General features: G+C 47.0%; 1 long non-coding RNA gene across 2 annotated transcripts; it reads left to right on the forward strand.

Annotated features, from left to right (window-relative positions):
• Positions 1–1938: 1938 nt before the first annotated feature.
• On the forward strand, positions 1939–8792 carry LOC107312658. 2 transcript variants are annotated; one of them, XR_001554533.2, is made up of 5 exons: positions 1939–2121; positions 2295–2368; positions 3733–3849; positions 6137–6228; positions 7059–8792. It is a non-coding gene; the product is annotated as an uncharacterized LOC107312658 (long non-coding RNA). The 2 variants fall into 2 exon arrangements; XR_004307181.1 differs by lacking the exons at positions 1939–2121; positions 2295–2368 and adding an exon at positions 3007–3144.
• The last annotated feature ends 2225 nt before the right edge of the window (positions 8793–11017 follow it).

Below are 11017 nucleotides of genomic sequence, written 5' to 3' on the forward strand. Positions count from 1 at the left end.
GAGAGCCCGAGCTCCTGCTCCAAATGCTTTTCTTAGCTTGGAGGCACATGGAGGAAGGTACCATACTTCCCATGCCAAGAGAAAGGCTGTGAGCTCTGTGCTGAATGAGGTGTTGATATTTGCAGATTTGTGCCTTGTGCTCCCCCACAGACACATTTTTTTCCCCCCCACACACTTTGCAGACAGGGGATGTGCTGTTTTCTCTCACCTTGGTATTCATTCACAGGTCTCATCCATCTCTTGTCTTACAAGCTGGAAGGCTGAGAGCTGGGGCTGTGCAGCCTGGGGAAGAGAAGGCTCCAGGGGGACCTGATAGCAGCTTGTCAGTATCTAAAAGGGGGTATAGGAAGGGAAGGACTGACTCTATAGCAAGGTCTGTTGTAATAGAATAAAAGGAAGTTGTTTCACACTAAAAGAGGAGTGATATAAAGGATATAAAGGAAAAGTTTTTTACCACAGGGGTACTGAGGCACAGGTTGCCCAGAGAGGTGGTGGTGACGGTCCATCCCTGAAGACACCAAGGTCAGGCTGGATGGGCTCTGAGCAGCTGATGGAGCTGTGGGTGTCCCTGTTCAGTGCAGGGAGTCGAACCAGATGGCCTTTAAGGGTCCCTTCCAACTCCACTGGGAAAGCTGAAAGTGCTCGGAAGTCCAATAGTGACAATGGAGGGGGTGGGAAATGATGATCCCCCCTCTGCACCTCAGAGAAGTCACGCTTGCAAGAGAAATGGAAGTGTAAAATCGGAGTGTAATCCAACATATCGCTACAAGGCGATCAATGAGCAGGAGGGAGCCACAACGGTTGTGTGTGTTCGTTTATTCGTTGATTCGATGTCAAACCCACTTTGTGCACAGCAGCGCAGTCGGAGCGGCGGGGCTGCCCGTACAGCTGGCACTGCCCAGGGCCGACACTGGGGGGCAGGAGTCTCCCACGAACGGGACCGTACTGTGCTGCTCCGTTCTTTCCCAGCGTGGCATCTCCGGGCACTGCATTCCCACCCCCAGGAATGCATGCCGTGCCCCCACCCCGAGCACCCCGAGCACGCCCTGGCACCCTGCACGCCTCGCAGCTGCTAAGGCTGGGTGTGCAGGTGTGCCCCTGGGTATACAGGTGTGCTACCAGACGTGCTGCAGGGCACGGACTGCAGAGGGGCTGGCTCTGATCACAGTGCATTGGAGGTGAATGGAGGCTGTGCATCCCTCCTGCTGTTGGGATAAAACATTAGGGCGTGCATCCTTCCTGTCTGAGAGCAGCTAACAGCTCCTAGGAGACATTCTATATGGGAATGTAGTCGTTCCATGGCATATTTGTGAGTTCCTCATGCTCTTTCCCCTTCTGGGCTTCACAGCCCTCATCCCAACCACTTGGTGGGGAGTGAAAGGTCTTTGTCAAGGTGCAGAACTCAGCCCAGTGGTGAGATGGAGCAGGACAGGTCCTTCGCAGTGTGCAGCTGCTGGGCACTGCCTGCAGTTCCATTCAGCTTCCATTTTCAAGTGAGCAAAGTGGTCGTATTAGCCCAGAGTTACTGTGTGGACAGGGTGTCTCAAGTTCCCTTCAGCAGAGAGGGCTCCTGCAGTTGTCTTTCCTGATACTTTAACAGCCTGAAAGCCTGAATTAGTAAAGTACACCTGGGAAACACCCTAGGGGCACAGCATGGTGCCCAGACCCTGTTCAAAAGCCTGAGATGACAGGGAACGATTACATTTTATTAATAAGCCACTAATGACAGTCTCTCTGGCGTTTCCTGAAAGTGTAATGTGTTGCCTTTGCTTTGCCTTCTGCTCATAGAGCGCTCTGATGTCAGCAGCCAGAAATCCTGCTAAACCGGCCTAACCTGCATATGAATGAAAGTCGGTGTAATCTGCTCTTATCTCTCCTCCGCCCCCAAATCCATCCACTTCAGGCATCAGAGGAGGGTTAATTGACTGCTGAGCTTCCTTTCGGTGCAGACACCTTGGGTGACTTGGCTATTTTCTCTCAATTTTGTTTCCTAAACAAGTCAGTTGAAAGGCAGCGCTGGTGCAGGTGGTAGTGCTTTGTGATAAGTATCTCTGAAATAACTGGGGGAGAAGTCTTGCTTTGCCAAGTACTCGCTGTCGGTAGTTGTGCTGCCTCTCTCAGGTAACAGCAGTGAGAATTAGCACTGGGAGGGATAATGATTGCTGCTTGTCTTCTCTCTCTCCCCTTATCCTTAAAGCAGAGACAAGTGGGGACTTTTGGGTGGAAGGGACTGGTGTGGAGTGGCTTGTCAGGACACATTAATCAAAGTGGGTTGAACTTATTTACTTATACAGGCAGCTCTGGATCACACCTGAGGTGTATGGGTAGAAAGCCACCAGGAGCAGGGATGAGGACTCCCAGCACACAGGTGGGTGCATATCTCCTTGGTGCCATTTGCTGCTGCTGGCCAAGTCCCAGCTTCCTCTGCAGCCCTCCATCACAGAGATTTCCACTCCCTTTGCCCATCACCACAAGGAGAAGTGAAAGAAAAGCACTGCGGATTAAGATGCGGCCCTAGAGCTCTTCCTTCCCGTGCTGTCATGCCAACAGCATGCTGTTCATTAGGTTGGTGCTTTCCAAGGGACAAGTCGGTCAGCAGCCACAATGCATCCATTGGGGCTGCCATAAACCACCACACCACAGCAGAGGGAAATGTGCTGGAGAAGGCATATGGGTAGGCTGGACCTATGTCACCCATGTGTGTCCTTGCAGGGCATGTTTCAGGCCTTGATTCTGTCACTGAACAGTTCACAGTTACAGTAGGGCTATGGCCAGCAACTGAAGTGCAAACATCCAGGCGCTGGGTAAGGCTGGATGAGGGACTTGTCCTTTCTGACCTTATTCCTGCAGATTGGTGACCTGCCTCCTCCTGGAGCTGGTAGGGGAGGAGATCACCCTGCAGGGTTTCCCCTTGGTGGCAGCAGGATGTGGGGCAGGCAGGACATGTGAGGGTGCCTGCTTACCCTGCCTGCCAGCACCAACACCCATCCCTTGTTCCCAGGCATCCCAAGCCAGAGGCACAGAAGCACAAAACATGGGCAGCCAGCAGTGACAGAGATGACAATATTTCTGAAGGCTGGCACTGTGTTTCTTCTTCCTGGCTTGTGCAAACCCTTTCAGGAGGCTGCCTTGTTCCTCTTATCTGTAAGTTGATGTTTAACCAAGTTAAGCATATTTAGCTTTAATATTTCTTCATTGGCACTATTGTCTTTGAGCCTTCCATCTTCTCCCCTGAATTTCTCAGTCTGTAAGCATCGTGCTTGATTTGCCTTGCTATGAACACAGGCTTGCCAAGGTAATGCTGTATTTCATGTTCATTTTGTTTGGTTTGCACAAACTCCCGGATTATTCCTGGTCTTCTGTCCACACTATTGTGATGATGGTTGGACTAGATGACCTTGGCCATTTTCCAACCCTAGTGAACCTGTGATTCTGTAAATAAACAGAAAGAGGAAAGCTCAATAGATAAGTCTCCTAAGTAACTCTATTCTTCGTGTGATTCAGCAACTGCCATCAAAACTGAAGAATGGCATAGGTCAGCTATCCTTTGAGTTCAGAGAGTAGAGGAGAGATGCAGGAAAGGCAGAATGAAAGTAGAAGATGCCATATTGCGCTGTCTGGGAACAATCAGACTGGCATAATGCAAAACTACGGTGTTTCAAATTTTCTTATTTGAAATTGCAAAAACAGAAGGGTTCTGCAAGACACAACTCTACTGTGTTTCCTCCCCAGGGTTACAAAACCTGCTTGTAGGTCCCCATGCAGCTGCAAAGGCAGAGCTGTGCCCTGGTGGGCACTCTCCTAGCAGAAGAGCTTCCAGGGAGCTGGCGATAACCTTGTCAAGGGAAGGTGAGTCCATGTTTTCACTGCATTGTTGTGCACTTTTTCCTATGTGCAATAAATACAGTTTTGATACATAAAATTGGTGAGTGAAATAGAGTTAGTCACAGGACTTCCTGACAAAGCTCAAAAACAAGCTTTCCTCACTTCCTTCTTATGAAAGTTCATCTCTCTTCTGCTGCACTGACTTCTTTGTTCCTCTCTTCTCCCACTTATCCCCTAATTCTGTTTGGTATCTGAGTCAGTCTAGTAACTACTTTGCCTTGCAGCAGCCTTTCCAAACACAGCAGGAGGATGAGGCTTTAGAGTGTGCTCTCAACACATCTCCTGGGGGTCCTTTTGCATTCTCTGTCAGGTGATTCTGCTGTCTTCCTCATTCACACACTGAGAGAGAACCAATGGCCCATGTATTCAGCAGCTCATTAGCAGTGAATGGTAATGGGGTCTGCAATGCTTCCTCTTCCCTATCTCACTCACATCCTCTGTGTACTTGAACCTTTGTAGTGGCAGTTTCCTGAGCTGAATGCACTGCTTGTAGGAGAGGGTACTTACCTAAGTCTCCCTGTTATTTACATCTCATTTAGAAGCATGGCTACCTTCTTGGATGCTGTACTAGCACGCATTGAGGATGCACCAACTGCTGTGAGCTCTATAGATGCAGCTGTCTGTCACCCTCATGCCATTTAGTCTCTCCAGTTAGCCTTGCTGACCTTGATCCACATACTTAAGCCTGACTTCCTCATCAGCACGACAGGTAAACGTATGTAGCACTTGGATAAGATAAAACAGCTCCTAAAGCAGCTGGAGAAGTAACTTCTGAGTCATCTGCTCTTGGTCAGTCGTAGCTGGAAGAAAAACAACTCCCTAAGCACAGGGCTGTACTTGAAATTTCCCTTCCCTCCTTCAGTCTCTACCATTGACCCCACTTAGGCCAGCTCCCAGTGTTGGTGTCTAGGCTTTATCCTTTCACACAGAGAGGCCCTTGCATGGAGTTCTTTATGTTTTACCTATGAGGCTCTGCCCATACAAGAGTGATTGCAGAACAGAGACAGAACTGCCAGCTCTATTGTCACCTTGTTTGCTCTTCAGCCCAGTTCTGGGCTGATTTGCAGCATTGCTTGAGTCAATAATGTAATAGTTAATAGTATAAATGTTAATAGTAAAGGTATACAAGGCAAATATACCACTGGGGTCCACTTGCTGCTGCAGTATTACTGTTCCAACTGTTCAAGCTCACTGTTCCTTTTGGACTCAGCTTGCTGGTGGGTAGCACTTTTCACTGCTAGGAAATAGGAATGCAAAGGCAGACATGGAGAGCAGAGGGCTCTGCATTCAGTGCCCTGTTCTGGCCTTGCAGAGGCTGTAGGCAGAGACAAGGGCAGTGGATCTCTCCCATTTCTAACAGCTCCCTGAGGAGCTGCATGATTCTTTTAACTGAAAGCCACCAAAGCCTCCCTGCTCCTCACACAGGTGCCAGGGACAAGTGCACTTCTACAGCCACATCCCAATGCCTTCTCACTCTTCCTGCTTTGAGGCAATAAGGAAGAAATTGGCTGTGGGTTGGGGTGATACCAGCCCCATGCAAGAACTCATGGTGCTGCAGTCTCTCCCTGTCTGCCAACATCACTGCAGGGGCAGTGAATTTCTAAGCTGTATTCCTCCAAGGAAACCATGAAGTTATTTCCAGTTTTGACCGAAGTTTTCTCTTCTGAGCATCCCCATCTGTGCTCCCCACCAGGCTGTGGCCACTCCGCCAGCCCGTTTTCAGCAGGTACCAATAGCTGTGATGTGCCAGGAGCCATTGGAGGGCTGCCCGTGCATTTTGCAAGCCCCGTTGCCACGATACTGAACACAGAGCAGATGTTTATTTCAACAGAGATGGCTTTGATTCCTCTTCAACTTTTCTCTTGAGCTGCCACCATGTGTGAATGCTTCTTCCCAGGAGCCAAGCGTTGTCAGGCCCAACAGGCAGCCCTTGTCTCTGCAACCAGCATGAAGGGAAGTGGGCTTGCGAGGCATGTGGCAGGGCAGCACCAAGCAAACTGATGGCCCTGGCAGGCTTTAAGCCTCCCAGGAGGGATGAGATGGGCTGAAAATGGGTGTGCTTATGTATGCATGTGTCTGTATGTGTGCACAGCTGTGTGTGTACATACAAGTGCTCACTTGGCTCTGGCAGGATAATGACAGCTTGGCAAGGCAAGGGAAAAGCGGCCTCCTGCTCTCAGCTGGTGCTCCTAGGACTTCATTGTTCTAGCTTCCCATTTTCCTTCATCATATCACTGTTGCCTTGCTGCAGGCCTGGACCAATGTGCATGGGGTGATGAGACCACTCTCTTCTGGATAGCAAGAGAAGCCAGACATCAAAAAGATCAAGGATGCAATAAAAAGGTGAACAGATCCATTTTCTTTTCTTTGACAACAGCAACAAATAAAAACCAAAACAGTAACTGCAAGTGAGAATTGCTGAGACAAGCTACCATTTCTTTCTGAAGCTGTCTTTCCCACTCCTCTTCCCACTCTTCTTCCCACTCCTCTTCCTATTCCTCTTCCTACTCTTCTCCTGTTCCTTCTTAAAAAGTTCCTCTCTCTCTTTTGTCTCACTCCCATAACCATCCCATCCCTCTGTCTCTCCCCACCTCTCAGCTGGATGCTGGCAGAAGGCTGTTTGGGGCTATCAACCTCTGTGGAGCAATTGCTTTTTCGTAAAGAAGTTCTTTCACATCCAGTTTCCTGTTGCTATTTCCTTACATAGAAATGTTTTTATTTCTATAAATACCGTATGTATTTTACTTATATATATATGTCTGAGACAGCTACACAAAGAAGCTCTGCTGATAGTTGGGTTGGCATTTTGTTTGCCCACTGGCAGGGCCTCTCACTCACTTCCTTTACCCCCTCCACTGCTGTGGCCAAAGTATTTTTGGTATTCCAAGTGCGCGAGCTTTGCTGAAATTTTGGTTTCCTGCTATGGGGGGAAATTAGAGCAGAGAAGAGTTATTTAAAAGTATAAAATGTATTTGCAAGCAGGGAGGAGAGCATGTGAGAACATTCCTTCGAGAAGATCTCTGTTCTGTGATGTTAAACTACCGAATTGGATGTAATTACATATGTGTGTGTATAAACACACTGTTTATTTTACAAATGAAAGCATAAGTAAAGTGTATTTGTAATGACAACGTCAGAAACACAACATTTAACACTATCTCACTTCTGCACAGGGCTACCTTACAGAGGACCGGCTTCTTTAAGCCAAACACTACACTGAAACGTGAAGGTCACCAGGACAAGGATCTTTTTATGACAGAGGTGGAAAATTTGCCCTTGAACCTATGGACAGCCCATTTGACTTGTCGTAATCTTTAGCCACACAGTGACTCAGCGTTCACCACACGGGTACAACAAGCATTCACTGTTAGCTCAGCACCTGCGTAAAGACAACTTACTGATATTTTGATTATGTCAAGGAATAACTCCCAGGAAAAAGATGGTGAAACTGAGGTGCAGGATTATTTAGGGCTGTGGGCACCGTGTCTCCCTGTTCTGGCAGGGCAAGCTCTGCCTACAATGGCGGGAGGGTTCTTTCATTCCAGCTGTGTATCATCTGGCCAAAAGTTAACCCTCCAGTTTGAGACTTGAATGCAGGAACAGGCAGATTGTGCCAGACTGAGTACCTGTCTGCCATGGCAGCCTGACTGACTGGAGCCAGTGGCAGCAACTTTGGGAATAGTGTGAGAATGGAGTTAAGCCTGGGCAGTGCTTGCACACACCTCCAGGGTTTTGCAGCTCACATTCTTCCTCAACCAGAGGTGCTGGTTTGATAAATAGTGTTTCCCAATGTTTTGGTTTTTTTTTTTCCTTCTTCCATTACAGTGTCCAGTCACTTCTGGCCTGTAGCAAAGAGTTCCCCAGTGTAACTATACCCTCTGTGAAGAAGTACCTACTTGTTTTGTTTTGAATTTGGCACCTGCTTGTTTGATTTAATGATTGTTAGTCTTCGCATGGAAGGAGATGGTGAACAAGCATCCCTCACCCACCCTTTCCATTCTAGGTGTTTATCTCAGCCTGATTATTTTCCTTAAAACTCCAGGAAGTGGCAATTAAAAAATAGTTCAGCTATTTCTAAGAAGACAGCAGGAAGACGTGCCATTTTGCCCCTCTAAGAAGAAATGCATCCCCTTGCTTTTGTTGGAGGATGCAGAATGTGGTAAAGCAATCATCGCTGTGTCAAGGATGTGCTATTGTGGTCTCAGGGATGAAGTTTGGACACATCATGTGAGAACAGGAATCTCTAGACATTCAGCTGATGCTGGCAGAGGTGGGCAGCTGATCTCTCCCTATAATCCATTTGTGCTGTAGGAGCTCCAAGCACTTACTGCCCAGGGAAACGCAGAGCTGGAGAAGGCTTTTTGTAGCCAGTTGTTCTGGTGGCATCAGGCTGCAGTCACTATGATGGGAACAAGGGGAACCTCTACTTTGTGTCCTGGCACACACCTATGTGCACGTAGGCAGCGGGAGGCTGGAAATAATTACACCAGATCACAGAGGAAATAGAGAAGGGTGGATGCTGCAGGAGCTGGGGAATGGGGGGAGGCAAGGAGCTTGGATGCAGGGTGTGGACAGGGAAGTCAGGGGAAGAAGTGGATGTTTCTAGTCCAATTACAAGGTTTAACAATTTTAAAAGATGAACTGGATGTAGACATATCCAAATTTGGACTGATGAGATCTACATATATCTTCCACACTATGGGCTACCAGCAGTTCCCAGAAGCAGTACTGGAAATTCTGTAGATGCTGAATGACTTGCCTCTATGACAAAGTGACTCCTACTGCCCATGAACCAGAGACTGATTTATGTCAAGGAATGGAGCAATTATATCCTTCTGAAAACATTCTCATTCTTTCCTTTACATCTCTGGTGTTCTCATTAACAAAATAAATACATAGCCTTCTTTCTTTTTTCTGGTCTCATTCAACTTTTGACATCCAAAACGTCTTCAGTGGAGGGTTCCAAATATAAAGACATGAAAGGTATTTTCTTTTATCAGTTTGGGATGCAGTTTTCTGCTTTTATGTGAGAACCCTTTAGCTATGCTGCTTTTATTGTGAGAAAGGTTTGAGGAGTCCCTGGAGCCCACAGCTATAAAACACAATATTTTTCTGCTCACCGGTGTAATTACATTCATTAGGGTTTGGAAGTCTGAGAGAAATCTCTGCTGTGTTTTATGGTAGGTCTAAAGCAGCTGATGTGATACAGGTAATCCCAAAGAGCCTTGTGTTTTTACCAGCTCCTTGCAGTCCTCTGGTGAAGAAGCTGCTTTCACACCAGCAACACCAACATGGCAGTTGAATGCATGGTACAACAGAAGGTCTGATTTGGGCCGCGTTGCTATTGTGAGGCCCTAAGAGTTGTCCTGTGTGGATTATAGACAGAATGTAAGTCTTAGAAAATAGCAGCAACAGGCATTTATGGGGCGGGCTGCGACGGGGCAGGGAAGGCCTTTCATACAGCAGTATCAGCAACTGACCATCTGGCTTTCTTAATAAACAAATTAGATCTTGCTAATTACAGAGTGGCACACACTATTACAACCCTTTTCTTAGATGTTATGGTGCCAGCCTACCTCACTCCTCTGCCTGGCTTGGTGATTCAGTCCTTACGTGCCTGGCTGATTTCTCAAGATTCCCTGGCAGACTTTCCTCCCTGGCTGTGCTCTCTGTATCATCCCAGGGTTTTCTGGGTGTGTGTGTGGCATAAACACTTTGTGCCACGCATCCCAATAGTCCTATTCTTACTCTATTAAATACATCTGTTACAGACCCCTTGTTGTATGTGGTTTTGTGCAAGCCTGAAATGCATAGAAGGCTGAAAGTCTCAGCATATGGCCCTAAAACAGGAAGCATGAATTGGCAATTAGTACTCTCTGATTTAAAGTAAAGAGGTACCTTCAAAACGGAGAAGATAAAATCCAGGCAAGGCTGAGATAACTGCTTAGCAGGATTTTAGGGACAAAAATCAAGGTAACTAATGGATTGAGAAAGAGAAGCAGAGCTTCAGAGCCAGAAGAGGAACAGAAGGAACCAGAACGGTGATGCATCAGCAGCTGGAACAAAACTGCTCTATTTCCTTTGTCAGGATTTTTACAGGAATCATGTTCTAAAGATCAGTACTAAGATGAGAATCTACTTGGGTGTGTTAAATAATCAGGCAGGATTCAGAGTTGTTAGGAGTCGATAGTTATTCATTTATTTACTGATCCGCTGTACACAATTTAATAAGCAGTAGAGATCAGTAGAAATCCTCTTTTGGTCCCAAACATTCGTTAATCAAAATCTTTCTAAATTGAAGTGCACAGTACAAACTTTGAGAAAACAAAATACTCCAGTCATTAAACCTATCTCCTGATGTCCTCTCAGTTAACCTGGGTGTATATAACTTCACTCAGAAGCCTTTTACAGCTATGTGTTTTTTGAAGAGCACAGAGGGGTTGTAATACTTTAATAACGGTGAAGGCTGAACAAAGTGGCAAGTCAGAAAATAAAGTAATACCAGCATGAGCCACAAGTCTGTCCTTAGCTAACATCACTGCGAGTTGTTTTCTGGTTCAAACCACAGGGAGTTAAGGTTGGAAAGGCTGCTGAACGTTGAAATTCCTGGCGCTAGCACAGCCTTACCTTAAACAGAGGTGTTTTGTGCTCCTTGCCACAGTACAGCATTTCTCCATGTTGTAATGGAGAGAGACCTCCTTTGATCACACCCTTTCCGAAGGGAACCACCCTCTGGACGGGGTACGGACAACAGCCTGCTATCTCTACTGACCTTCCCATTGCTTGGCTTTCAGGCCCATGGAGCTGTGAATTTGAGCAAAGTCCTCAAGGATATTTGTATCTGAATATGAGTGTGACCACCGCTCATGATTCCTGTGCGCCTGCTCAGAAGGGGAAGACAGGCGTCATAAAAGATATCATTTTTAGCTTCACTTGAGTAACTGGCAAAACTTCAATGCATAGGAACGTGAATCATGCAACACGGAGAGGTGACTCACATACGAATGGGAAAAACGTCGCCCTAAAACAATGTCATTTTCTCCTGACCCACAGTGGAAGGAGAAGGTGAGGAGAGGCAAAATAAAAAGCCAAGAAAAGACCATAAACGTCCGCCGGATTATTCGCACAGGGG

This window comes from Coturnix japonica, chromosome 4 (genome assembly GCF_001577835.2).
Source record: "Coturnix japonica isolate 7356 chromosome 4, Coturnix japonica 2.1, whole genome shotgun sequence".
Classification (NCBI taxonomy): Eukaryota; Metazoa; Chordata; class Aves; order Galliformes; family Phasianidae; genus Coturnix; species Coturnix japonica.